The sequence below is a fragment of the Hemiscyllium ocellatum genome, unplaced genomic scaffold (assembly GCF_020745735.1).
Source record: "Hemiscyllium ocellatum isolate sHemOce1 unplaced genomic scaffold, sHemOce1.pat.X.cur. scaffold_659_pat_ctg1, whole genome shotgun sequence".
Lineage (NCBI taxonomy): Eukaryota > Metazoa > Chordata > Chondrichthyes > Orectolobiformes > Hemiscylliidae > Hemiscyllium > Hemiscyllium ocellatum.
Window position 1 is genome coordinate 184,112 of NW_026869156.1, and position 27,005 is coordinate 211,116.

The following is a 27,005-nucleotide window of genomic DNA, read 5'->3' on the forward strand; positions in this document are numbered from 1 at the left end:
AAACTGAATCAAGTTTGTGAAACATGATTTCCCACGCACAAAGCTATGTTGACTATCCCAAATCAGTCCTTACCTTTCCAAATACATGTATATCCTGTCCCTCAGGATTCCCTCCAACAACTTGCCCACCATCGAGGTTAGGCTAATAGCCAGTCTCAATCTCTTTTTCCTAAATACTAGCTCCGTGGACGATTACTCAGGGGAACTGGGTTACAGTAAAACCATTGAGTGCCAATGGGATACGATTAGGTTCTCATTTGTCAGAGTTATCATTACTCTATTTCATCCTTGTGTGGACAAATCTGATTCCAATCGCTGTCTGATTTCAATTTCCAACTCCCTCTGTGCTTGAAATTTCAACCGTTGCCTTACATAACTGTCTCCACCTGCCTTAATAATATATAAGGCAGCTGCAGGGGACAGCAGAGATTTACGAGGATGTTGTCAACACCGGAGAAAATGGAGCTCAGTGGAATTTTTTTAAGGCTGGGATTATTCTCCTTGAAGCAAAGGAGGCGGAGGGGAGCTCTATAAACACATAATTACGTTTATAAACATTCAATATTCGTGGGACCTTGACAGGGTAGATATGGGCAGGTGGTTAACCCTCAGGTATGAAGCGCACCAGAGGACATGAATTCAGAATTAGTTATTGCCTATTTAGTTCAGAAATGAGGATTAATTTCTTTGCTCAGGGGCCAGTGAATCATTGGAACTCCTAACCAAAACTGTTGTTGAGGCTGAGTTTTCTGTATTTCCAAACTGTACCAGACTGATATTTAACCAGAAAGACGATGAAGCTCTGTCGAGGTAAGGCAGGAGAATGGAGTTGAGGATTATCAGATCAGCCATGAATTCATTGAATGGTGGAGCAGACTCGATGGGCTCAATGGCCGACTTGCAATTCTACATCATTTTGTCTAACACATTATTTAGTGATAAGTTTAGAATTCTGTGGTGATGGGATGTAGTGATAGAAAAGTTTTCTCAAACTGATCAGACAGATCAGCAACGAGGCTCATAAGCTGATGAACAAGAAATGTGCTGTCGCCTGGAAACAACAAATGGCATTGTGCACACCACAGATGGATATGTGCAGAAGGTGTGATTGCTGATAAAATTGGGGGAATCTAATGTTGTTGGCAAGATGGTGATCATGCTGGATGATGGATCGCGGTATGAATCACACAGCAATAGTTTGTGAAAGAATGTAAAATTTGTTTCATTAAAGAAGTTTTCTGCAGTTCCAATTCCACTTGACTGTTTAAAATACTGATCAGACCTTTATGTGGAATGTTACATCAAAATATTCATTCACAACACCACTGGATAAACTATTGATCTAATCTCTCCTTATTTGTTTCATTTGATGTAAATTCAGAGAAAGTCAAGATGGAATGAAAGGATGAACGGAATGTTGCACTCAATTTTATTATCCCAATTTAACTTACAACAGAAATAAATTGCTTTATTTCGACTTTGATGTGGTATAGATTTATCACAAATCTCCGGTGCAATGAAGGGCAAGAGCAAATTTCTCCATCCAATGTCTACTAAAGATGCGAGGCACGGAGGGAAACCACAGCTGCGTTTGATAGAAGTAACAGCCAGAGTAGGATTCAAATCCACACATGCATAAAAAAATGCAACCATCGCTTTAACCTTTGGGCCACTTTAGCCCGTGGCAAAGGGCGAATCCACATCATTATGCTTCTGCTTTCAGCGGGACAATAGTACCAGCAAAATCCAATGAATTTACATCGTCCTTGGAAGGAATACCTGTCCTTGATTCATTCCGATTCGGAATTGTCTCAGAATGAACCAGCGAACAAGAAATTCCCGTCACATTCACACGCACATTTAGTCTTGACTCATAATTTCTTCACATAGTTTCTCTCTCACGTGAAGAAGTATATATGGAGAGAGAAGTGAAGGTGATGTATTAGCTCGATAGTCTTTCTCATATGACTGAACCCGGACTGGGTAAAATTCCCAGAAAAGCAGTTTTGTTCATTTCATTTTATTAATTTTGCTGCAACCTCACTCTGTTCATTGCAATGATCGGAAGTGAATTGGATTTCTATCATTGGAACGTTTAATGTTGTATTCAATTTTGCTCCGAAAATATTTCAGTTTAAATGAAATACTGATGAGAAAAACAGAAGGTTGAACTACAAAAAAGATATCAGTTTTGATGCTTAATTACTTTGGCAGATTTCAGTGGGTATCAAATGAACCCAACATCACGGCGAATATCCTCCATTTAAGGCATATGATTAAAGCAGGAAATCGATATTCAAGAGACGAGTCACTTCCTGTTCATTATTGAAGATCTTCCCTTGACAATATACCAAATCGGCTCTGTTGCATTTATAATACTTCATGGGGAATATTAATTTAAATCTTTCAAAACTCTTAATTTTTTTGCTGAATCTTTTTTAGCTGCATACGTTTCCGATTTTTCTTTACATCTAAAGTTATCCAAAGTAGACTTTGTTTCCTCGCACCTTCCATCCTCCACACCCCTCTTTTACACTTTTACCTGGCCACAGGCTGTCTCTCTCTCCTGGTGAAACTCACTGCTTGTGTGTCTCGAAATATGCCTTTCCAAATATTTTGGAAACGGATTCTCAGAGTGACAGAAATTCTATTCCCATCATTTCTTTGTCCTACATCGATATTCTTGAAAGAGTGACGTTCAGATATTTACCGAATTGAAATAGAGAATTTACCACCTATTTCCTCTCTCCAAACCTCACATACTCTGGAAAACTTACATTCGGTTTTATTTTGTTCAGTTTCAAATTTTCAAACACACAAATAAATAAAATTCTATCCCCACTAAACGCTGTCAGCATAATATCTAATGTCTTTGTACCCCAGTAAGCGCTGGCATTGTCCTCTCTCTGATAGAATCACGGATTCCCTACAATGAAGAAAGTACAATTCAGCCAATCGAGTCTGTAAGGACACTCTGAAGAAAATCTCAACCAGACCTAGCTCCAGTCTCTATCCCCGCATACCTCTGGCTTGTTATTTCAAATAAACCTACTGAAATAAAAACCTGGCATCGTGTGACTTTATCACTGCGTTCCCTATGACTAATTCACTTAACTTATTGAATTCACTCCCTGGACACATCAGCGCAATTTAACATGGCCAATCCACCTAACCTACAGACTTAACAGCAGAGTGAAATACTGAGCAAAGGTACCATCACATTGAACACTATCTGTATCATGTTTAATGGCTTTACACACTGGTAACTCAGCCTAGTGAAAGCAAGCTGCGCCCATCGACCCGAATTCAATGCATCCAAACGCGGTTCTACGCTGTACAACCTCATTAGTGCTGCTGGAAATGATTCTGCACTCAGATCTGAATGGGTTTACTCTGTTTTCTTCCTCAGATTCCTGCTTTAAATAAACATATCAGTCAGGAACAACTCTATATAATGGTTTTCATTGCAGCACAAACACAATGTGCAGTTTGCAGAAGTTACGTGTTAGCACTTTCACTGACACACTCTCTCCCCAGGAGCTGCAGTCCTTCCCCAGCTGATTCTGACAGCACTGTCCTTCCTGTGACACGTCCCACCGAGAATGGAAGGCCAGGCATTAATAACCTTCACTGGATAACAGAGTGACAGATTTAAAACATTTTCGATGCCCCCAGCGGAGAATTGAGTCCTGAGACAGGAGGGGACACTAACCACGATACTGTGGAGGACAACAACATCGAAGGAAGCCCTTCAGCCTGTTGTGCCCGCACTTGTCCAACACAACTGCTCAACGACCTCAATCAAGTTTTCCATCGTTTCGCCCATAGACTTACATTCCTTGTCATCACAAATTCACATCTGAATTTTTTTCAGGTTAAAAATGTTTCCGCCTCTCTGACCCTTTCCGCACATATAATCAAACCTTTCTGCCTTTTCCCGAAATCTCTTGGCCCCAGTGTTCGATCCCTCCATCAATAACAAACGCTTCTTTCAGTCTATCCTATCCATATCCGTCATTATTTTGTACATCTCAGTTATGTCTTCTCCAATCTCCTCTGCTCGGCGACAAACAACCCCAGTCTGTCCAATCTCTCCTCATAAGTGAAACTCTTCTGCCCAGACAATATCCCATTGAATCTTTCCTGCAACGTTCGCAGTGACATCACATCATTGCTATACTGTGAGTTGCAGAACTGCACACAGGAATCTAGCGAGAGCTAAATTAACTTTTTTCCTATTCTGTTACAGAATGAGGGCGTGACTGTCTCGGGAGTATTGATTGCGGTCCCTAATTGCACAGCGGGTAGTCGAGACTCAACCGTATAGCAGTGAGTCTGGAGTCACATCGAGGCCTGACCAGGTAAGAATAGCAGGTTCCTTCCTCAAAGGACGTCAGTGAACACGATGGTTTTGTTTTTTTCAACAATTGGCCATGTATTTATAGGTGTTATTAGATTCGTAATTCCAGATATGTATTGTATCCCAATTCTAACACCTGGCATGGTTGGAGTCAAACCCGGGTCTCTGGTCCATTTGCTCTGTATCTGAGTTAACAGTTCCGTGGTAACAGTGCTCGGCCATTGCGGAAAACCCGTGAAACTAATCTGTCTGAAAGAAGTCGCTTTTCCTCGATATTGTCCTGTGTCATTTTCCTGAGCTTGACCGCCCATAATCGCAAGTCCATATCAGTAAAAGCTGCTACCTGAGGATTGGCCTCACAACAGCCGTAACCAAATGGATCAGTTGATCTGCAGGTCCCGATGGTGGGGTTGGGGCACGTTCACCCAGCAACGGTGACCGCAGCAGCACAGACTGAACACTATCAATGTGAGAGTCTGTGTTCGATTCTGCAATGCCTTAATGAAATAGGAAATGACTCCGCAACCACATGATGAAAGAGCAGTGCTCCGAAAACTAGTGCTCAGTTAAACCTGTTAGACTCCAACCTGGCGTTGTATGGTTTTTAACTTTTTACACCATAGTCCAACACCGGCATCTCTAAATTAATGTAATGGGGCTGTGGGATGAAAAGTTCAGTTAGTGATGGTAGGAAGGAGTGAAATCTCTGAGAACGGGTGGATTTGAATTCTGACATATGAAATACAGAGATGTGAGCGAGCAGAATTTGAAGGGAAAAAATTACCTTACCCAAACAACTGATTCCTTGGTGTTTCCCAAGAGCTGCAGCAGATAGAGGAATTACTGCCGTGACTCGGATTCGAACCGAGGTTGCTGCGGCCACAACGCAGAGTACTAACCACTATACGATCACGGCATCCCACAGATGAGAGCGCTGATAGCGTGCAATAAATACAGTCTCATAGGACATATTAGGCAGCGCAAATAATGCACAATATTAGTGCTAAGCGAACAGTGGCAGATATGTGGGAACTCAGAATGGGCTGACCGTTTAATATCGGTTCCCCCAGAGGCTGTGGTGATTCCATCATTAATATGCTGAAGGCTGAGATAAGTAGATTTCTCCAAAACATCAAAAACTCCGGGACAGTACAGGTGTTGTTGAAATGTATGCTTCAATCGTAATGCAGTTTAACATTGGCTACTTCACCAGTTTCCCCACACAAGGCAGTAACCACTGCTGCCACATAGTCCCAATTCCCAGCCACAGATTCAGAGGAACTGAGTAGCGCAGTCGCGAAGATGTACAAAAAAGCTTTATCAGCCAGTGGGTGGTTGGAATTTGGAATATACTATCTGCATTGTTCAGAGCGACAGAAACCCTTACAACCTGAATAAATATTCAGATGTGAGCTTGTGATGCCAAGACATATAAGTCTGTGGAGTAAGAATTGTGAAATGTGATTCAGTTCATTAGGCAGTTGTATTTGAGAAGTGTGGCCACATTTGGTTGAAGGGCCTCCTTTGACACTCTTGTTCTCGGTAGTATAGTAGTTAGTATCCCCGCCTGTCACAGGGCTCAATTCTCCACTGGGGACAGTGTAAATATTTTAAAACTGTCGCTCCATTCCCAAGTGTGGGTATTGATACCTGTCCTTCTATTCTAGATGGGGCATGTCACAGGAAGGACAGTGCTGCCTGAATAAAGGTGGGGAAGGACTGCAGCTCTCAGGAAGGCTGTGTGTCAGTGAACGGCCAAACACGTGCCTTCTGCAAACTTCACCTTGTGACTGTGTTGGAATGAAAAGTATTTGACAGACTTCTTCCGGATTCAAGTGTTTACTAGAAGCAGGAAGCTGAGGAAGAAACAACGTAAACACATTCAAATATGAGTGCAGAAGCATTTCCCGCAGCACGAATGAAATTGTAAAGGACAGAGTACCGTTTCGATACATTGAATTTGGGTTCATTTATTCTGATGAGGCTGTTACCAGGGTATAAAACCATTACAAAATGATACAGCATTTAATCAGTATGATGGAACATTGTCTCAGTAATTCGCACTGGTGTTCAGAGGGAGGGTTGGGTTGATTGGCAAGTTGCCCTCTCCTGTCCAGGGAGTGAATTAAGTAAGTTAAGTGAATTAGCCATGGGAAATGTGGGGATAAGGTCAGAAATCACAGGACGTCAGATTATACTCCAAAAGGTTTATTTGAAATCATAAGGGGGGAGGGATTCCCCTTCTTCAGGTGAAATATATGGAAATAGGGAGGGGAGGTGGGACTAGGTGAGATGCTCTTCAGAGAGTCGATACCGGCCCGATTAACTGAAATGCTCTTTACGCACTGTAGGGTTCTGTGATTCCATGAATTGATAATGACGGGGTTTACTGGGGTGTAAAGCCATTAGAGAAGATGCTGATGGGGGTGTACTGAAGATGAGATTTTATTCACTTGTCTTCTTGGAAAACTGAGAACAGTTATCCTTTAATCAAGGAAGACTTAATGTTTTTTTTGTAGGTTATGAAATGTTTGGTCAGAGTAAATAGGTGGAAAATTCCATCTTTCAAGTAAGTAAACATCTAGATATCAGGTGTTCAATGCCTTTAATCAAACCTTTGAAGGAGAAAGAAATGATGAGAGCAGAATCGCTGTCACTCCGAGAATCTGGTTTTCAAAATATTTTGAAAGGCACATTTGTTGATATGCAAGGAATAAATTTCACAAGGAGAGACACAGCGTGTGGGTAGGTAAAGGTGTAGGGATGGGGTGTAGTCGGTCGGAAGTTGCAGGGAAACAATGTCTAAATTAGTTGACTTTAAATGTAAAGAAATTTTTTTAATGTGTGCAGCTGAATAAGATTCGGTTCCAAAAGTCTGCATTTTGAAAGATTTGGCTTAATATTCCACCTAAAGCATTGTAAATTGAACTGAGTGGATTTTTATTTATTGTGAAGGGAAGATATTACATAATGAATAGGAAGTGACCAGTTGCTTGGAGAACGACTTCCTGCTTTCATCACATGCGTTCACATACTACAGATCGGGAGCACAGGTTTATCCAGTTGGGTTGTTCATGAGTATTTTAACCTAACACTTCACGCAAAGATCTGATCAGTATTTCAAACAGTCAGTCGGCATTGGAGCCACAGAAAATTTCTCCAATGAAACAAACATTTCATTCTTTCAGAAATTTCTGCTGTCTGTGAATTATACAACGATCCAACATCCAGCGTGATCACTGACTTGCCAACTGTAAAAGATCTAGCAACTTCCTTCAGCAATCACAGCTTCTGTACACAGCCGCCTGTGCTGTGCCCAGTGTCATTTGTTGCCCCCAGGTCACAGCACATTTCTTCTTCCTGAGTTTATGAGCCTTGTTCCTGCTCTGTCTGATCGGTTTAATGAACCTTTTCTGTCACTTCATCCCATCCCCTCACAATTCTGAACTTATGAATAAAATAAGGCGTTAGACGAAATGTTAAACCAAGTGGAAGTATGCTATTCAGCGCAAGGAGTCTGCAAACCATTCAACGAACTCATGGTTGATCTGATTTGGAAATGCTGGTGTTGGAGTCGGGTGTACAAAGTTAAAAATCTCACAACACCAGGTTATAGTCCAACAGGTTTAATTGGAAACACACTAGTTTTCGGAGCGACGCTCCTTCATCAGGTTGCTCATACGTAATAATCATTCAATCCAGTATTTGCTGTAAATGTGGAATTTCCTCTTATTTTACCCAAAGAAACATAGTTGAATGCAAACATTTATTGTACTTCTAATCACAATAAGATTTAAGTATTTTTCATGCAACAAAATCATGTAAAATTCACGCGTTTTGATAAGTCAAATGAAAAAGAGTTAACATGTCTGTATTGTTTCTTTAAACAATGCATTTTGAATTTTTCGAAGTTGAGCATTTTTGCAAAGAAGGGATGTTGTCTTCAGCTGAATAATCACATTGAATGAATAATTCACAGAATCTGCTGTTTATTCGCTTCGAGTTCCCAAGTAACCAAATTAACTAATTTTACTGGTTCTAAATTCCTGGAAAGTATTTGATAATGTTTGAGTCTTAAAGATGAAAAAAAAACAATGTGATTGTACTGATTTCTTTTGATAGAAAGAACTTAATTCAAACATTTCAGGCACATAAATCCTATTCTACAGTGTTACAAAGATGAAAAGCAAGGCAATTTCTTCATCAGTGAAATAAACAAATGTCAATTCCCGTTATTCATTAGTTAGCTCATTCCAAATTTGTAATTAAACAATGCAATTGACCTGAATATTGTTGTGTCCTTTGATCATATTAATTTTCTAATTATTGTTCATTCGTGATTTGTTAGAGCTTTTTATTTTTTGTTTTGCACGTCTCTTACATATTTCACTTCTTGCAAGGGGGCTGGGCATTAGAACAGAGGATCCGTGGTTAGCACTTGTGTCTTACAGTGTTATGCAAATGTGTTTGATTCCATTCTCGGCCACATGTTTGTGTGGAGTTTGCATGTTCTGGTTTTCTCCCACAATTCAAAGATGTGCAGATTAGGTAAATTGGCCATGCTAAGCTGCACAATCTGTTCAGGGATGTGTAGGTTGGGTGCATTAGTCAGGGGTAAATGTCCAGTAATCTGAGAGCAGAATGGTGCTGAGTGGAGTATTCTTTGGAACGTCAGTGTAGACTTGTTGGGCCAAATGGCCTGTTTCCACACAGTAGGAAATCCGTATAAATAGAATTGTGTTTCGCTAAACAAAACTGACATTTAAAAAAAATGTTGCCTTTAAAACTTATCTTTAACCGTCAATTGTCAATCTTGTAAAATATCTCAATGTTACTGAAATCAATGTTCAAACAGAACACTGCACATGAAGCCACACAAAGATGTTCATGACCATCTAATTGCTGTTCAGTGGAATAATCACAATAAATATCTTTTTGTTTCTGAGATTAATCACCACTATCACCGAAAGGATCTGGTTATCATTCCCTCCAATAAATGCAATCGTTGTCCTCTGGTATTTCAGTTCAGTCGTTATACACCACACTGGTTGTTCAAAGCATGGTTATTCTTTATTATGAATGGCCAAGGGTTCCAACGGCAAGAGTGTTGTTGGATCTGATTTGTTGCATGTTCTCAAACAGGTTTTCTCTATAAATATTGCAAAAAATGTGTTAACTTGGTCTTGTTCAAGTGCTGATGCTAACCTTTTCAGTTCATGTTCATTAAACATATTTGGAGAAAGTGAGGAAAGCTGAAGCTGAAGATCAGAGCCAAGAGTGTGGCATTGGACAAGGGCAGGCACGTCCAAAGAGCAGAAGGATCGACACTTTGGGCTTGAGGCCATAATCAGAAAATATTCCTGATGAAGGGCTTATGCCCAAAACGTTGATTCTGCTTCTCCTCGAATGCTGCCTGACCTGCTGCACTTTTCTGGCACCACGCTCTTGACATTAGAAAAATTTGACTGAATATTCAGAGATTATACTAAAAGTTGCCTCTGTCAATTTAATTTCCTTTGCTTTCTATTCACTAAAGTTTTCCTGTTAATTGTTTCTCCTTTTCTTCTTAAATCTGATACAAATCTCAAAATACAGAACACATTAAAATTCACATGAACTTTAAATCTGCATTCTCGACAAGAAAACCAATGGAAGGCAATATAGAATTCTTGAACAGTTTACACATTCAAATGAAAAAGCAATTCCTTCCAAAAAAATGTTTGCCCATCTGTATCTCTCTTTCAATTCAATAGTCCTGCAAATAGTTTATAATTGTTAATTGATCTCTCTGAATGAGTACCTAATCAATGTCAATGTAACCAGCTGAAACATTAACAACAGATTGATAACTGGGTGTTACAGATTTTATTTGAAGTCAACAAATGTTTGGAATTTACTCGAATTCCACCAGGAAACGTTCTTGAATCATAATACAAGAAATGAGATATGTGAGAGACGTGCAAACCTTATTTTTAAATGAACAAACCCCAATATTTTCAAAACATTTCAATCTATCGGTCAAAATGAACAGGTGAATGGAAAAATAAAAACAAGTTTCTGACAATTCATAAACCGAACAAATACAAGTTCACTTTGATAAAAGGACAGAGTAATATTGAGATGAATCACAACATTTAGTTACAAAGTAGGTAACCAGCTGGCTGACATGTAATTAGTGGTTGCATTTGTTAGTTTACTGAAGAAGATATCAACTTTATTTCAAATTTATAGCATGAGAGAATAATGTTTAATGTGTTTCAATTGTTTGGACTTGCCTCTTTGTAACAAAAAAAGATCGATCACATTACTTAGACATCGTTATCTTTAATTCTGCAACATTTTCAAATTTCTCCAGGAACTTATAAGTAACAGAATTAGATACAGGTATCCCCACTATCCGAAAGTAGAGCGTTATTATGAAACCTTACAGAAGCTGAAAAGGGGCAAATCGAAGAAGCATTAATTTAAATGGGAACCATCTCCCCTTTTTTTCGTAAAAGTGAAAATCCTCTTCAGATTTCTTTCAGTTAGAGAAAACAGGGACAGATGTAAGTCTTTTGTAAAAGCAATGTGGCTAAAGTGAAGTTTCCAACACATATTTCTTGATAACCTGACACAAATAAGTATCAGATTTTGTGATTATTGATGTAATAGATAAAAGCAGATCTAATGTTGAATTGAAAAGCAGTTCAGTCTGTGCTTAGGTGCTCTCTAATCACCATTCAGATAGCTCTTGATATATTTCTGGTGAAGGTGTGATTTGAAACCTTCCCTCGAGTCCAGTAATATAGACACTGCCACAGCTCCACAAGCTCCTTTCATAATGTTCCCACCCAGGACGGGCAGGATTGTAATATTATGTTTAATGTGGTTACACAAATGAAAACTAATCAGCTGTCTATTGCAGTATTCGAATGGGAATTAATTAGGTAGTTTCTGTGTGTAATGGACTGGAAATTAAATAATATTTTACAATAACATTACAATGGTGGTCTTAAATAAAGAGGAATCTCATGACAATTCTTTGAAAGACAGATTGATAAAACTGCATGATCATTGTACTTTGATTTAAAAATGCAATTTCCCTTCCTTTCAACAATGTATAACTTCCACAAATTCAAAATGAACAGTCATCGATAAAGAAAGGAACAAACAGATGTTAATTCTATTTTCTGTACATAAACGTGCGAGGAATTTTAAGTAAGTTATATATATGTAAAAAGAAAGCTCTTATTGTGCTTCGAAATACAATAAATGTTAGCGTGAAATGAAATATAATCAAATCAATTCAACTGTGTTTTCTCAGTTAAAATACAGCTCAATATTCAAAGTAATCGAGTGATTGTACACTGCAATATCTTTACATTAATTCAGTGCTGAGACATAATTCCACATTTATACCCCATATAGTGAAGCAAACTTGTGCTAGGAGTCAGAGGGGATAGGGGATGTCCTTAATGAGTACTTGGCTTCAGTATTCACGAGTGAGTGGGACCTTGTTCCTGTGAGGACAGCGTGAAACAGGCTGATATGGTGGAACAGGTCGATGCTAAGGCGGAGAATGTGCTGAGCATATTGAAAAATCACAGGGATAGATGTCCCCTGGGCCAGAAAGGATATAACTTAGGTTGTTATGGCAAGGGAGGCAAATGATTACTGTGTTTTGGCAATGATCTTTGCATCCTCACTGTCCACTGGAGTCATACCAGATGATTGGAGGGTGGCAAACATTACTCCCTTATTCAAGAAAAGCAATTGAGATAATCCTGGGAATCATCAATGAGTCAGTCTTACATCAGTTGTGGGAAAATTATTGGAGAGGATTCTGAAAGACAGAATTTATGATTATTTGGAAAAGTATTGATTGATTAGAGATGGTCAGCATGGCTTTGCGAGCGGCAGGTTATACCTCACAAACCTTACTGAATTATTTGAGGATGTGACAAACACATTGATGAAGACAGAGTAGTGGATGTGGTGTATATTGATTTTAGCAAGGTGTTTGATTAGGTTCCCCATGGTAGGCTCATTTAGAAAGTAATGAAGCATGGGATACAGGAAAACCTGCCTAGTTAGAAAATAAATTGGATGGCCCATAGAAGACAGGGTGAGATTACATGGATAGTTTTCAGCTTGGAGCACGGTGACCAGTAGTATTCTGAAGGGATTAGTTCTGGGACCTCTGCTTTTTGTGATTTTTATAAATGACTTGGATGAGGAAGTGGAAGGGTGGGTTAGGAAGTTTGCCAATGACACGAGGGTTGGTGGAGTTGTCGATAGTGTGGAGGGCTTTTGTAGGCTGCTAGAGGACATTGGCAGAGCTGGGCTGAGAAGTGGCAGATGGAGTTCAACCTGGGAAAGTGTGAAGTTATTCATTTTGGAATTTCAAATTTGAGTGCATATTTTCGGATTAAATGCAGGATTCATGACAATGTGGAGGAACAGAGGGATCGTGGGGTGCACGTCCATACATCCCTCATGGCTGACATCCAAGGTGATAGGTTTATTGAGACGGTATATGCTGTGTTGGCTTTCATTCGCAGGAAAATTGAGTTTAAGAGACACGAGGTTATGCTGCAGCTCTATGGATCCCTGGTGAGACTACACTTGGAATATTGTGTTCAGTTCTGATCACCTCATTTTACATAGAATGAGGAAGCTTTAGAAAAGGTGCAGATGAGATTTACCAAGATGCTGCCTGGACTAGAAGGCTTGTCTTATGAAAAAAAAGGTTGAGGGAGCTGGGGCTTTGGTCATTGAGGTGAAAGAGGGTGAGAGTTTGCTTGATAGATTTTTATAAGATGATGAGAGGCATAGATAGAGTAGATAATGAAAGAGTTTTCCCCACAAAGTGGCATAATTTTAAGGTGAATGGGGGAAGTTGTGGGGAGATGTCAGAGATAGTTTCTTTATAGATAGTGGCGGGTGCGTGGAATGCCCTGCCAGTGGTGGCAGTAGATTCAGATCCATCAGCGACTCTTGGATAGGCACATGGATGATAGGAAATGAAGGGCGTGTTGGTTAGTTTGATCTTAGAGTAGGTTATTCAACTCAGATACATATGCTTCCTTTATGGTTCTGTGGGTGCTCACTCACTCACTTCCTTCAGTTTTACATCAATTTCACACTGACTGTGAGGGTGGGAATGAATTTGTAAATATAAATACTCCAACCGAAACCCCTCACAGGTCAGGAACTGTTTTTGCTACTTTCATCACTCACAAGGAACAGGAAAATAAAGGTTCAGTCACAAATCTTACAGGAACATAGCGGTTATAATCACCAGGAAAGGCTGAACAGCTCAAAACGCTTTTCTCAAGGAAAGAGGAGGCTCAGAGAAAACGAGTAGAAAGCTTTGTGTCTGTGTTTTCAGAGATTTGAGGTTGAAATCATTGGGTTGAAAGCATGCTTCATTGTCCCAGATCATCAAAGGTGCGATCTAAATGTGCATCTTGCTTACTATCTGTCTGAGTTAACAATCAGACGAACAGGTCAGTGTCTGTGTGTTTTTCCAAATCCCTGATTGAATCTGTCTCCCCCAACAAACTCAGGTGCCTCACCACACTCTGTGTTACGGAGAAACTCTGCCATTACAATGAGAACTATCTTTGCTGTCACCTCTCCTCGGGATTCCGCCTAATCCCCACTTCCCTTCATTAAATCCCAGCTGCCTCTAGTCCACCCACATGGACATGTTGAAGAGCTTAACAGGAGATTGGATTGAAACCGAGAGTTCAATCGACACAATGAAAGAGGAAGAAGGAAATAAACGGTGATTGTGAATCCCAGCGGATACAGACTCCAGGATTAATCCTTGTCGGCATTCCTGCAGTAATATGAGACAGCACTCGATGATGAGAGTTAAACCCGGGTGGCAGGAGAGGGAGCCACTGAGCATTAGCAGGTTTAGTTCAAACACAGGAGGTTTGTTCAGTCAGTAACAGTGTGTTCGATATGAGGGTGAAGTGAGCAGTGAGGGGAAATGTTGCCGAAAGCCGCAGATGGACAACTTTCATTGGAACAGGAGGAGGCCATTCAGCCCCTCAACTTTGCTCTGCCATTCAGGATGATCATAGCTGATGTGTGACCTAACGTACAATTTTTGAAACCCTTTAATTTCATCTGCAACAGGCAAGATGAGCATTGGAAAACTAAACATCTGCAAATGTTGGGAAATCAGAAATAAAAACAGAAATTGCTGGAAAAATTCAGTAGGTCTGGCAGCATCTGTGGAGAGTGAACCGGTCGTGTCCAGTGACCGGTCAGGTGACCAACTGCAGCTGACCATTCTGCCTGTTCTGGAACCCTCTCTGGAACAGGTTCTGGTGCGGGAGGAATGAGATTGTCAATGACAACTGAGACAAACAGTAGGATGCACTCAATTAGAATTAGGAATTTACTTACCCTCCCAATGGGACACTCACCGACACAGTCACACTGCGGAGAGGCTGTTCACCTGCCCCACGTATGGGGAGGGATTTACTCGATCTCACAATCTGCTGAGGCACCAGAGATGGCACAGTGGGTTTAGACCCTTCACCTGTTCCATGTGTGAGAAAGGATTCATTCAAATCTCTCACCAGCAGAGACATCAGTGCATTCTCACTGGGGAGAGGCCATTCACCTGCTCAGTGTGTGGGAAAGCATTCACTCTGTCCTCTGACCTGCTTAAACACCAGCGAGCTCACTCTGGGGAAAGATCATTCACTTGTTCCCAGTGTGTGGGGAGATTCACTCAAATGCAGCACCTGCGGAGTCCCCAGTGAGCCCACACAGGGGAGAGGCCATTCAGATGCTGTGTGAGAGAAGTGATTCAGTGATTCATCCTGCCCCCGAGACCCCAGCGGGTTCACACTGGGTAGGAGCTGTTCACCCCTCTGTGTGACAATGGATTTGCTGCGTCTTCAACACGATTGAGAGCCCAGTGAGTGCTCACAGGGAAGTGGTCATCCACCTGCTCCGCGTGGACTGCAGGACTCTGATTCTGATGTTACTGTTCATCAGACTCAGGAGCGGCCCTTGTACATGATGACACTGTTGCAGTATTGATGTTGTTGTTGTTAACCACATTAACTGGGCTGGGGTTGACTGAACTTACATTGCCACTGTCTAAACCTCAGGATGTCCCTCTGGTCAGGATGTCTCTACAAACAGCAATGGGACAATGAGCAGGGATCATCTGTTTTATTTTAAATTGTGATAATAGCACTCCTGCTTCACAGCACTAGTTACAAGGTTGGAGTCCCCACATTCTCCCCATGATAGTGTGGGTCCCCTCCAGGTGCTCTGGTTTCCTCCCACAGTCCAAAGATGTGCAGGTTAGGTGGATCGGTCGTGCTACCTTGTCCACAGTGTCCAGGATTGTGCAGACTAGGTGGACCAGCCATGGGAAATGCAGTGTTACAGGGATGGAGTGCTCTGGGCGTGATGTTCTTCGGATGGTCGGTGGGGTTTGATGGGCCAATGCTCTCCTTCCACACTGTCGGGATTCTATTCCATGATTGAGGATAAAGGCTACACAGCCGGGTGTCCTTGGAGAAGGAGCATGTGGTGTGTATCAATGCTCTTGATGCCTTTAGATAGAGGTGGGTTCCGCAGGGGATACAGTGCTTTATCTCCACCGCTGCCCCCTCCCCACAACTCTACTTTGATTTCGTCCTTTTCTCACTCTGTCACTTGTAATGGTTTGCTTGGCCCGTAATGGGCTTTGTTTGGAAATATTCAATTGGTTACACAAATGGTTTACTGCAGATGATTATATGTCTAGATTAGAGTGACGTTGGAAAATCACAACAGGTCAGGAGCCGGAAAATCAACATTGTGGCAAAAGCCCTTTTCCAGCACCACTCTAATCTAGGCTCTGGTTTCCAGCATCTGCAGCCCTCACTTTTGCACTGCTGGTGATTATATGTTAATCAAAAGCAAAATGGCGTAATGATGATTTGATGGTGGGAAGGTTGCTGTGATAATATTTCTGGTCAGAGAAATGGGGAAAAAGAACGCTTCACAGCTCACAGAATGAGAACTGAAAAGCAGTTAAATCAAACCAAAGGTTCAGACAGGGAGGGAATATTTCCCTGGAGCTTGAGTAGCTGGAAAGTGGTGGTGTCCAGGAATAGACAGGATTTTGTTTTACAGAGGTTGAAAGTTTTAAAACTGTTATATTCAGACAAATTATTTTCTTTAATTTTATTTGCTGTTCAAAAAACTTTCACAACATTTTAAAACCAAAATTTATCTTTAACACAAGGTTTGTAAATGTTAAATAAAATCCATCAAACCATCGCTCACTAAAACCTGTTGTGGAAGTGCAATCTCTTGGAGAATCCCTGCGCACTCCTTCCTTCCCGGGCTCCATGGCTATATACATACCTGGGAGATAGCAGCAGGAGGCCATTCGGCCTTTCAATCCTGCTCCACCATTCAATGGGAAACAGCTGACCATCCAGCTCAGTCTCCTGTTCCTGCTGTGTTCCAATCCCCTTTCATGACTCTACCTCAAGAACTATATCTAAGTCCTCCTTTGGTTTTACTGCCTTTTGTTCCAGTGACGTTGTGGTGTTACTGTGTGGGTGTAGGCAGGGGTAATGTGATGGTGCTGCCTCCTGGAGGATACACTCAGCATCCCTCATCATCCTGCAGTAACATCAACTGGGTTTCAGCAACTAGAGATAGAAACCATTTCCAGGATATGGGCATCACTGGCTCAGCCAGCATTTATTCCCATCTCTAGTTACCCTTGAGAAGATGGTAGTGAGCTGCTGTCTTGTACCATTCACAGTCCATTTGGTGCAGAGAGACCGACAATGCTGGGAGGGAGAGTGTTGCAGGATTTTGGTGGAGTGATTCTCTATCTTTGGTTCTTCAAATGCTGGTTAACTTAATCACAATCTGCACATGACTTTGAGATTTCAGTCTGCAAATCTTCACCATCTAGCACCCTGTATAAAGGAATATGTACAGATTAGAAATTCAGAACAGACAATTCTAGTTTCTCTGGAATATCTTTTACCCCTTTCTTCCCCCGAAGCTGTAACCCGCCAACCCACTTTCTCTCTCCCACCATTCTGACTCTGCTACCCCCTAATGTACACCCTCCCCATTCTCATGGAGTTACTGATAAACAGATCCATTCCACCACTTCCCGTCCCTGGTTAGACTACACCCTTTCTGGGTTCACTTCCTTTCCCTTCAGTTGCTGCAAGTCAATAATGTAACAGCAGAATGAAACAAAAGTAAACAGAAAGGGAGATGGCAGATCCTAGACAGAAGAGGAACCTTCAGTCTGGGAGAATGGGTCAGATCCTTCCTTGTTTCCCATTGGTCGATGCCCAGTGTTATGACGAGTTGAGGATGGCCTTTGGCCCCACATGGGTGTAATGACACTTTGACCTCCTGCCCCCCAACCGATATGTTCGTCCTCAAAGTATACTTACCCAAAGCACATGTTCCAAAACCCGCTCACATTCTGCACATGTAGCGTGCAGGGTTTCCCCACACACGTGCGGTCCCTGCCACAGGTACTGTGGGAGTTGTAGCCCCCATGAAGTCACTGGAGCCTGTCTCTGGAATGTGAATGAAAAGTATAGGCTGGAGGATGTTGTGTATAGGATCCCCATTCAGACAGACAGGACCTGTGGGCTGTCACTGGGTTTTACTGAGACACCTGCTTCCACAACCTGATTTTCTGATGTAAGGAATATAGATTCAGCCAACTGGGGCGTGGGAAGTGAATAGGAGGAGCAGATTTTAAGCAGAGGTGGTTCAATGGTTAGCATTGCTGACTCTCAGCGTCAGGGACCTGGATTTGATTCCAGCCTTCGGTGACTGTGTGGAGTTTACACGTTCTCCCCGTGTCTGTGCGAGTTTCCTCTGGCTGCTCCAGTTTCATCCCACAGTCCAAAGATGTGCAGGTTAAGTGGATCGGCTATGCTACATTGCCCACAGTATCCATGCATGTGCAGGTTAAACTGTTAACCATGGGAAATACAGGGAATGGGTGAGTCTGAATGGGATGCTCATTAGAGTATTGGTGTGGACTCCATGGATGATTATCTCGATGTGTTGTGAATCTGTGGAATTCCCTATTCAAAATGCGGTGGATGCCAGGACAATGAGCAGATTTAATGAAGAGATACAGATGTTGAATTTGCAATGAGATGAAGGGTGAGAGAGAGCAGGTGGGAAAACCCAGCTGAGACTGAGGTGAGCTCAATCATCACCGTATTAAATGGTGGGGCTGGTTCGAAGTGCTGCATTGCCTCTCCTGTGCCCAGTGCTCATCTTCTTACGGTAATAACTGGAAAGCTGCATCCAAAACTCACCACCTTCATCTTTTGGAAAAAGCAGGATAGTCAGGTGGATTAGCGTTCCAAACCTAGATAGTAAGGAAGCGTGTAGGAGATAATGATTTTGCAATTTTAAACTCAGGGGAGACAGTGATTTATGGTTTTAGACTGTGAGGACATTCATACCGTCCAGAATACTCTGTTGTGAATATCTATCCTGTACTTTAATACAAAGCCAAGGTCTTCGACAATGTAACACAAAACACCCAGGAAACATTGCCTCACCTCGTAATCTGATAAAAGACTTCTGATAAATCTGGTTGAACTTCGAACACAGCTGGAAAGCTGGAAGATTAAATCCAATCCCAAGATCGAGTGCTTAAACAAAGGAGACTACAATAGGATGAGGCAGGAGTTGGCTAATGTAGACTGGAAGCAAAGACTTTACCGTGGGAAAGTTGACAGACAACGGGGGAATTTTTCGAAGTGCTCAGCAAAAGTATATATCAGTGAAAAGGAAGGACTGTAGGAAAAAGGAGTAATCTGCCATGAGTGGCTCAGGAAATAAGGGAGTCTATCAAATTGAAATAGAAGGCATACAGATTGGCAAAGACCAAGGAGAAACTAGGAGATTAGAGAAACTTTAAAGATCAACAGAAAGCTAGATGGGATTGGGGGAGAAAAGTGATGAGTAGCTGTCCCCAGGGCCGGAATAGCAGTTTACACTGGTAAAGGGGAACCTATTGTGTGGGGAAATGTGGCCTCTCATTGTTGAAGCACTTAACTGTTACCATAGAGATAATCCTGATCATGTTACAAATCACAGCACACTCCAAAAGCTTGTACTTCCAAATAAACCTGTTGGACTATAACCTAGTGTTGTGTGATTTATAAGTTTGTCCACCCCATCCCAACACCAGCTCCTCCATATCTGAATCCTGATAGACATCCCCACTGAAACTGAAGTGCGTGTCAGATACTTGAGGGAGCCACAGGGGGTATGTTTTAACGGCAAAGTGCGAAACTGAACTAGACTTTCTAACTGACCGTTGCCGTGGAGATAATACTGAGAGACAGAATCTATTCAAAGTCCCAAACCACAAAAGGTATAAGAATGGGAGCTTTACACCAGACAGGTGGGGCTTTACCTGTTGCTGCCTGGTGGTGTTCTGCATGTACACTATCCAGGTAACTGCCATGTCTCATCAATAAAGACTCTAAGAAGACCTCTCAGAGTTCTGTGCCTAGTTATTCCTATCCAGCAGGGTTCAGGAATATGAGTACACAGCAGTCAGTCTTCACAGTGGAGGATACTAAGAACATGCCAGTAATTGATAAGGAAACTGAGGAAGGTGAGGACCTAGAAACAACCATTATCATGAAAGAGTTAGAGCTGGGCAAGCTAATGGAGCTAAAGGTAGATAAGTCTCCTTGCCCTGATGGAATACATCCCAGGATACCAACAGAGTTAGTGGGAGAAATAGCAGATGCACTTAGAGTCATAGCATCCTGCAGCAGAGACAGGCCCTTTGGCCCAAACTGGCCCATGCCGACCAGAATGTCCATCCACACTAACCCCATTTCCCTGCACTTGGCCCATCTGCTTCTGACCCTTTGCTATCCATGTATTTGTCCAAATGTCTTTTACCTGTTGTTAATGTACCCGCCTCAACCACTTCCACTGGCAGCTCATTCCATATCCATACCACCCTTTGTGTAAAACAGGTGTCTCACAGCTTCCCTTTTATTCTTTCCCCTCTAACCTCCAACTGATGCCCTCCAGTCCTGGATTCCCTGGGAAAAAGACTGAATGCATTCACCTTATCCATGCCCCTCATGGTCTTATACACTTCTAGAACAGTACCCACTCAGTTTCCTCTGCTCTAAACAAAACAATCCTCGCTTGTCCAACCTCTCCCTATAACTCAGACCCCTGAGCCCTGAGAACATCCTTTTTAAATTGTTCTGCACTTCTTACAGTTTAATAACTGAAACCTACACTGCATTCATCATATTTCCAGTGCTTCCCCACGGCACTGGAACCAACGTGACAACGCCAATGGATTACAATCCATGATCGAGAATGAACTCCTTTACAACAATCCAGTTTTCATAGTATTTCCCATGGTGCAGGTATCCTTGTGTCTTTCTGGTTGTATGGTTAATTAAAGACTTGTCCTTCTACAAAGAAAAGCTATGGCTTAATTGTTCCTGGGAAACATGCCATGATTTTTCAGACTTTCAAAAACAAATGAACTCACTCTCCACAATCACCACCCTAACATGGACTTGGCTGTACCTCAGTATTTTTTTCCAGTCACACTGAGATTTGGAATATTCACCCACGGACAGAATACACACCTTTCCTTCCACATGAAAAGGCCAATGAATATTCAGATCGGCACGGATCAAGTAACTATCAGATCTGAACATGAAGTTCAATTTGAATTTCTCATCCACAAATCCACCCTTTCAGTACCCTACACCTGAGAACACAACTCACCATATTAATACTGGATGGATCTTTATAAGACAATTATAGTATTAAATTGTAGTTTCATCTTTTCCAAAGTTTTAACTTTCAGTCTAACAATTTCTTTCATCTGTGAACTGAAATCCAAACCAACCTCCTCACTCCTTCCCTCCACACCCAGTTCTCACACTCTCTCTCCTCTCTTTGAATTCAGTTTCCTAGCTCTTGTCTGCGGACGAAGAACCAAATCAATGAGTCTGATTCTGAGTCCACCAGGGTGGGGTGGGGGGGGGGGCGTTGTTGGTGAATCCTCTGACGACAACCACCCTGCATACACTGCTTCCTGCACACTCTGGCCGAAACCCGTCTTACTAAAATGAACCAAATTGGGACTCTAATTGCAGGCCCATCCTGGTCACTTTCCATAAAAACCCTGAATCTTCACAAAAGAGTTCTGATAACTTTCTGCAAAACGCTGCACCACTGATAGTCTGATCACAGTGTCGGGGGGGGGGGGGGGGAAAGGGGCCATTCCCCTGGGTCCTGCTCCCAGAGGGAGGAAGCTGCCAAGTCCATACTGACCCTCCAAACAGTAACTTACGCAGACCCATTCCCCTACCCTATATTTACCCCTGACTAATGTAACTAATACTATAGGCAATTTAGAATGGCCAATTCACCTGTCCTGCACATCTTTGGATTGGGGGAGGAAACCCGCTCAGACACGGGGAGAATGTACAAACTGCACACAGACAGTTGCCAGAGGCTGGAATCGAAACCGGGTACCTGATGCTGTGAGGCAGCAGGGCTAACCTTCCCGTCTTCTTCTCTATAGACGGGAAGGAGTGGGGCTGGAGAACTGGGGTAATGTGATTGCAAACAATGAATGAATGTGGAGGACACTGGGGGATGGACAGGTCAGTGAGGGACACGAGCAATGCAGCAGCAGAACGGGATCCTGGACAATCTGAGCAATGGGAGAGTCTGACAGGAGAGAAATTACAGGAAGGTTCTGTTTAGAGGCTGAGGCAGGGACAGCTGGGAGACAGTATGGCCTGGTGGCTTGGGCGGGTTTTCTAATCATCCTCTTCAAAGATGCTGTTCCTCAACTCTGAGCCCGATCCTCCTGGTCCAGAGGTAAAGACACTGCCACCATTTCCTGGTGGACAAGGGATACGGGGACTACCGTTCAAAAGGAACTCAACTGTGTTGGTAACATTAACAAGACTCAATACATAGTCACTGACAAAATGCTGGTGTACTTGAACTTCATCCCGAATATTAACACCTATAACTGGGTAACGCAGACCCCGATGTACAGAGTTAAATCCTGGATATTAATAACAGTTTTGTGCATGGGAAATCATGTCTCATGAATCTGACTCAGGTTTTTTGAAGAAGTAACAAAGAGGATTGATGAGGGCAGAGCATGGACATGATCTACATGGACTTCAGTCAGGCGTTTGACAAGGTTCCTCATGGGAGACTGGTCAGCAAGGTTAGATCGTATGGAGTACAGAACTGGCCCGAAGGTAGAAGGCAGAGGGTGCTTTTCAGGCTGGAGGCCTGTGACCAGTGGAGTGTCACAAGGATCGGTGCTGGATCCATTACGTTTCGCTATTTACATACATGATTTGGATGTGAACATAAGAGGTATTGTAAATAAGTGTGCGGATGATACCAAAATGGGAGGTGTGGTAGACAGGGAAAAAGATTACCTCAGAGTACAAGAGGATCTGGATCAGATGGGTAATGGGCTGAGGAGTTCAGTTTAGAAAAATGCGAGCTGCTGCATTTTGGAAAAACAAACTTTTGCAGGACTTACAGTTTACAGTAAGTTCCAGGGTAGTGCTGCTAAACAAAGAGTCCTTGGAGTGCAGGTTCATAGTTCCTTAAAAGTAGAGCAGCAAGTAGATAGAATAGTGAAGGTGGCAGTTGGTCTGCTTGCCTTTATTGGTCAGAGCATTGAGTATAGGGGTTGGGAGGTCATATTGCGGCTATACAGGACATTGATTCGGCAACTTTTGTAATATTCCATGCAATTCTGGTCTCCTTCCTATCAGATGGATGTTCTCAAACTTGAAAGGGGTCAGAAAAGAATTGTAGGATGTTGCCAGGGCTGGATAGGCTGTTTTCCCTGGAGCATCAGAGGCTGAACGGTGAGTGGAAAGAATTTTTTAAAATCAGGCCGGGCATGGATAGGGTAAATAGACAAGATATTTTCCCTGCGGAGGGGGGAGTACAGAACTAGGGGAATGGGAGGGGAGGGTAGACAGAGAGGGGGTGGATCGAGAGGGTTGGGACAGAAATGGGTGGGGGCAGAGAGGGGGGATAGAGAGGGGAGGCACAGAAATGGATGAGGGCAGAAAGCGGGATTAGAGGGGAGGGGAACAGACGGGGGCTACAGAGGGGGCGACCGACGGTTGGGGGGGGGGGGGGACAGACGGAGGGGGAAAAGAGATGTGCGACGACAGGGGGGCGACTGACAGAGGGGGGGAAAGACCAACAGTTTGTGGGACAGACCAACAGGGGAGTGCGACCGACGAGGTGGGGGGGCGCGACAAAGGACTGACCGCCGGGGGTGGGGGAGGGGAAACCAGACAGAGTGTGGGGAGACGGGGGGGAACAGAGAGGGGGAAGATGCAGAGTTATTTTATTGATCTACAACTCAACCCTGTTCCTGTTTTCTCCTCCTCGCATTAATTCCCTCTGAAGGGCTCAGAACAACTGCATAGTTCCTGGAAAGTGGGGTTTCAGGGAGATCAGGTGCTGAATGCGGCATTTGGGACACTGACCTTTAATTGAATGCACTGGTCAATAAATGGACTCTGGTTCGACTCCACTGTCTGTGTGGTGTTTGCACATTCTCCCTGTGTGTCTGGGTGGGCTTCCTCTTGGTGTTCTTAATTTCCTCCCACAAATCCAAAGACGTGCAGGTTAGCTGGATTAGCTTTGGGTAATGATAGGTTACAGAGTTAGGGTGGAATGCTGTTCCGATGGTTGGTATGGTCTCATGGGGCGAAAGGCCTGCTTCCACACTGTGGGGATTCTGTCACTGAGTACAGGGGTTAGGAGGTCACGTTGTGGCTGAGTAGAGCATTGGTCAGGCCAGTGTTAGAATACTGCATTCAATTGTAGTCTCCCTCATTTCAGAAAGATGTTACCAGAATAGGACTCAACTTCTCAAAGAAAAGTTCCTGGGAAGTGTTGACAAACAAACAGACCGTGCAGTGTGGGTTGATAGTTCCTTGAAAGTGGGGTTGAAGGTAGACAGGTCGGTGAAGGTGGTGTGCGGTATGCTAGCTGTTATTGGGCAGTGCAGTGAGGATAGGAGTTGGGAGATCATGTTTCGGTTGTACAGTTTATTGGCTCGGCCACTTTTGGAATCCCGAGACTGCTTTCAATTCCAGTCTCCCTGTTACAGAAAAGATGTTGGGAAACTTGCACGAGTTCAGAAAAGTTTACTAGGATGTTGCCAGTATTGGAACATTTGAACCATAGGGAGAGGCTGAATAGGCTGAGGCTATTTCTCTGCAGCACTGGACACTTTAGGTGGCTTTATCGAACTGTATAAAATTATAAGGAGCAATGATAGGGTGACTAGTCATGGTTTCTTTTTTCCCCAGGTCGGGGAGACCAAACAAATGTGAATCTTTTTCCCAAGGTGGAAATGACAAATCCTAAGGAGAGATGGCAAGTTTAAATGATATGAAAACCGAACCAACTGAAGATGCTGTAAACCAGGAAGAGAAACAGAATTTTCTGGAAAAGCTCAGCAGGTCTAGCAGGAGGTGTGAAAAGAAATTAGAGTTAATGTATCTGAGGAAGGATGACCAGACCCGAAACTTTAACTGATTTTTCTTCACAGATGCTGCATGACCTGCTGAGCATTTCAACATCAGTGCAAGTTTAAAGGGAGTGGTTTGGAGTATATACCTGAGAGGAACTTTATGAAGTTTATAAATTGAAGTGAGACCACATCTGGGATTAATGACAGAAGTTTTGGTCCCTTTATTTAAGGAAATACATCATTTCATCAGAGGCATTTCACAGAAACCTGACTGGGATGAACCCTGGTTCGCAGGGATTATCTTTTAAGAAAAGGCTGAAGTAGTTGGGACTCCACTCACTGGATTTGGGAAGAATGAGAGGTGATCTCATTGTAACATGTAGAATTCTTAAGGAATTTGACAGGTTAAATACCGAGAGGATGTTTCCCATCATGAGGGAGTCTGGAAGCAGATTTTGGGTCAGTCACGGAATCACGGATTCTGTTTTAGATTCGTCAAGTTTAAGGCAACACCAACACGGGTCAGGGGTTTCAGTAGCAATGGAGCTGGGGTGAGGTGGAGACAAGCAACATTTTAGAGATTGGAATTCCTGGTGTTTGTGATTGTGTAGATATCTGATCAGAAGGTCAACTTGGGGTTACAGATATGACAGCAATATTGTGAAGAGTATGGTTCTATCTCAGATAGTTCCCAGGGAGAGGAAGGGGGTTAGCAGTAAGGGAAAGGAATTTGTAATAGCAACTGAAGGCAATGAGTTTAACCACTACAATGTTTCATTGGGGGAAACTGCAGCCAATCGCGTAGTGGGAGTGTGATGAGCAGTTTGATAACTGAGTAATGGAGAGGGATGATGGGGAGGGAGAGCTGGGCATTGTCAGTGTACATGTGAAACCTAACACGGTGCTTTTGGACGATGTCACCTCCTGGCAGTATGTAGGTGAGAAACAGGAGGGACCAAGGAGAGATCCTGGAGGGACACCAAATACAAGGAATTCAGAAAGAAAAGGGAGAGTGGAGATGGAGGAGGTGTTTGCAACAACGGTGAGGTCAAATATTAGTTTGTAGCAGAATGGGAGAGAAGGACATAACCAGAAAAGAGAGACAGATAGAACAAGGAACAATATCTGTGACTTAGTGAGGGGGAGTGGTGAGGAGGAGGCGCAGCCTAACACCAAAAACACTATTTCTACATTAGTGACGTCACCCAACTCCACCCTAGTCTCAGCTCATTTACTGAAACACTCGTCCATCCCTGTGTTATCTCCAGACTTCGTTATCAAACACACTCTTTGCCAACCTCCCACATTCAACTTACATGCAATCTCAAGAGTATCTAAAACCCTACTGTCCAAGTGCTCACTTGTACCAAAATTTGTTGATCCATCAACAAGCAACATTTAAAATTCTCACCCTTGATGAAATTCCTGGCTGTGAACATCCCTGTCTCCCTGCACCACACAACCTGTGAGACCCCGACAACTCATTTTCTTTCAGATTCCCAACGATATGTTTATTCATTGCTTCACCTGTCTGGCTGTTTCTACTGTTGCCAAGGCAACACTGTCTGGAATTCCCACCCTAACCCTCTCAGACCTGCTTTCCTCCTTTAAGGTATTCCTGAAAACCTGTTTATTTGGCAGTTCTTTTGATCACCTGACCTAATCTGTGGCTTTATGTCAGAAGCTCTCAATAGTATTTCTGTGGAATTATAAACTTAAAAAAAAACAAACTGTTGTTGATTTGCACATACATTGTCAACTCTTCACTGTCGCTGAGTGAATAATCTATAACAGCTCTTACCCAACCACATTGTGGGAGCACCTTCACCACACGAATTGCAGCTGTACAGGAAGTCAAACATCACCTTCCACAGGCAATGGGCTTTGGCACTGATCACTGGGATCTGTGGAGGGAAACACACAGTTGATATTTCAGGGAGTGTAAAATGCATTATAGGGAGGGAAAATGGCAGAATTTGGGATTTTCAAATTGTGTTTTACAATGTGCACTACGTTCTGTAAAACCTCTCATTCCATACCGTGAAAATTTCCTTCTCTTTCTGGTCAATACGTCTTTCCTTCCCCTGCCCTGCA

The 27,005-nt window shown here is 42.8% G+C and overlaps 1 long non-coding RNA gene and 1 other non-coding gene across 2 annotated transcripts; both read right to left on the reverse strand.

Moving 5' to 3' along the window:
• Positions 1–5,204: 5,204 nt before the first annotated feature.
• Positions 5,205–5,276, reverse strand: trnah-gug (transfer RNA histidin (anticodon GUG)). Its single transcript has one exon. It is a non-coding gene; the product is annotated as a tRNA-His (tRNA).
• Positions 5,277–17,087: 11,811 nt separating this feature from the next.
• Positions 17,088–26,778, reverse strand: LOC132814070 (uncharacterized). Its single transcript, XR_009644292.1, has 3 exons — positions 26,713–26,778; positions 17,797–17,925; positions 17,088–17,301 (listed from the first exon to the last, which is right to left on the reverse strand). It is a non-coding gene; the product is annotated as an uncharacterized LOC132814070 (long non-coding RNA).
• Between the last annotated feature and the right edge of the window lie 227 nt (positions 26,779–27,005).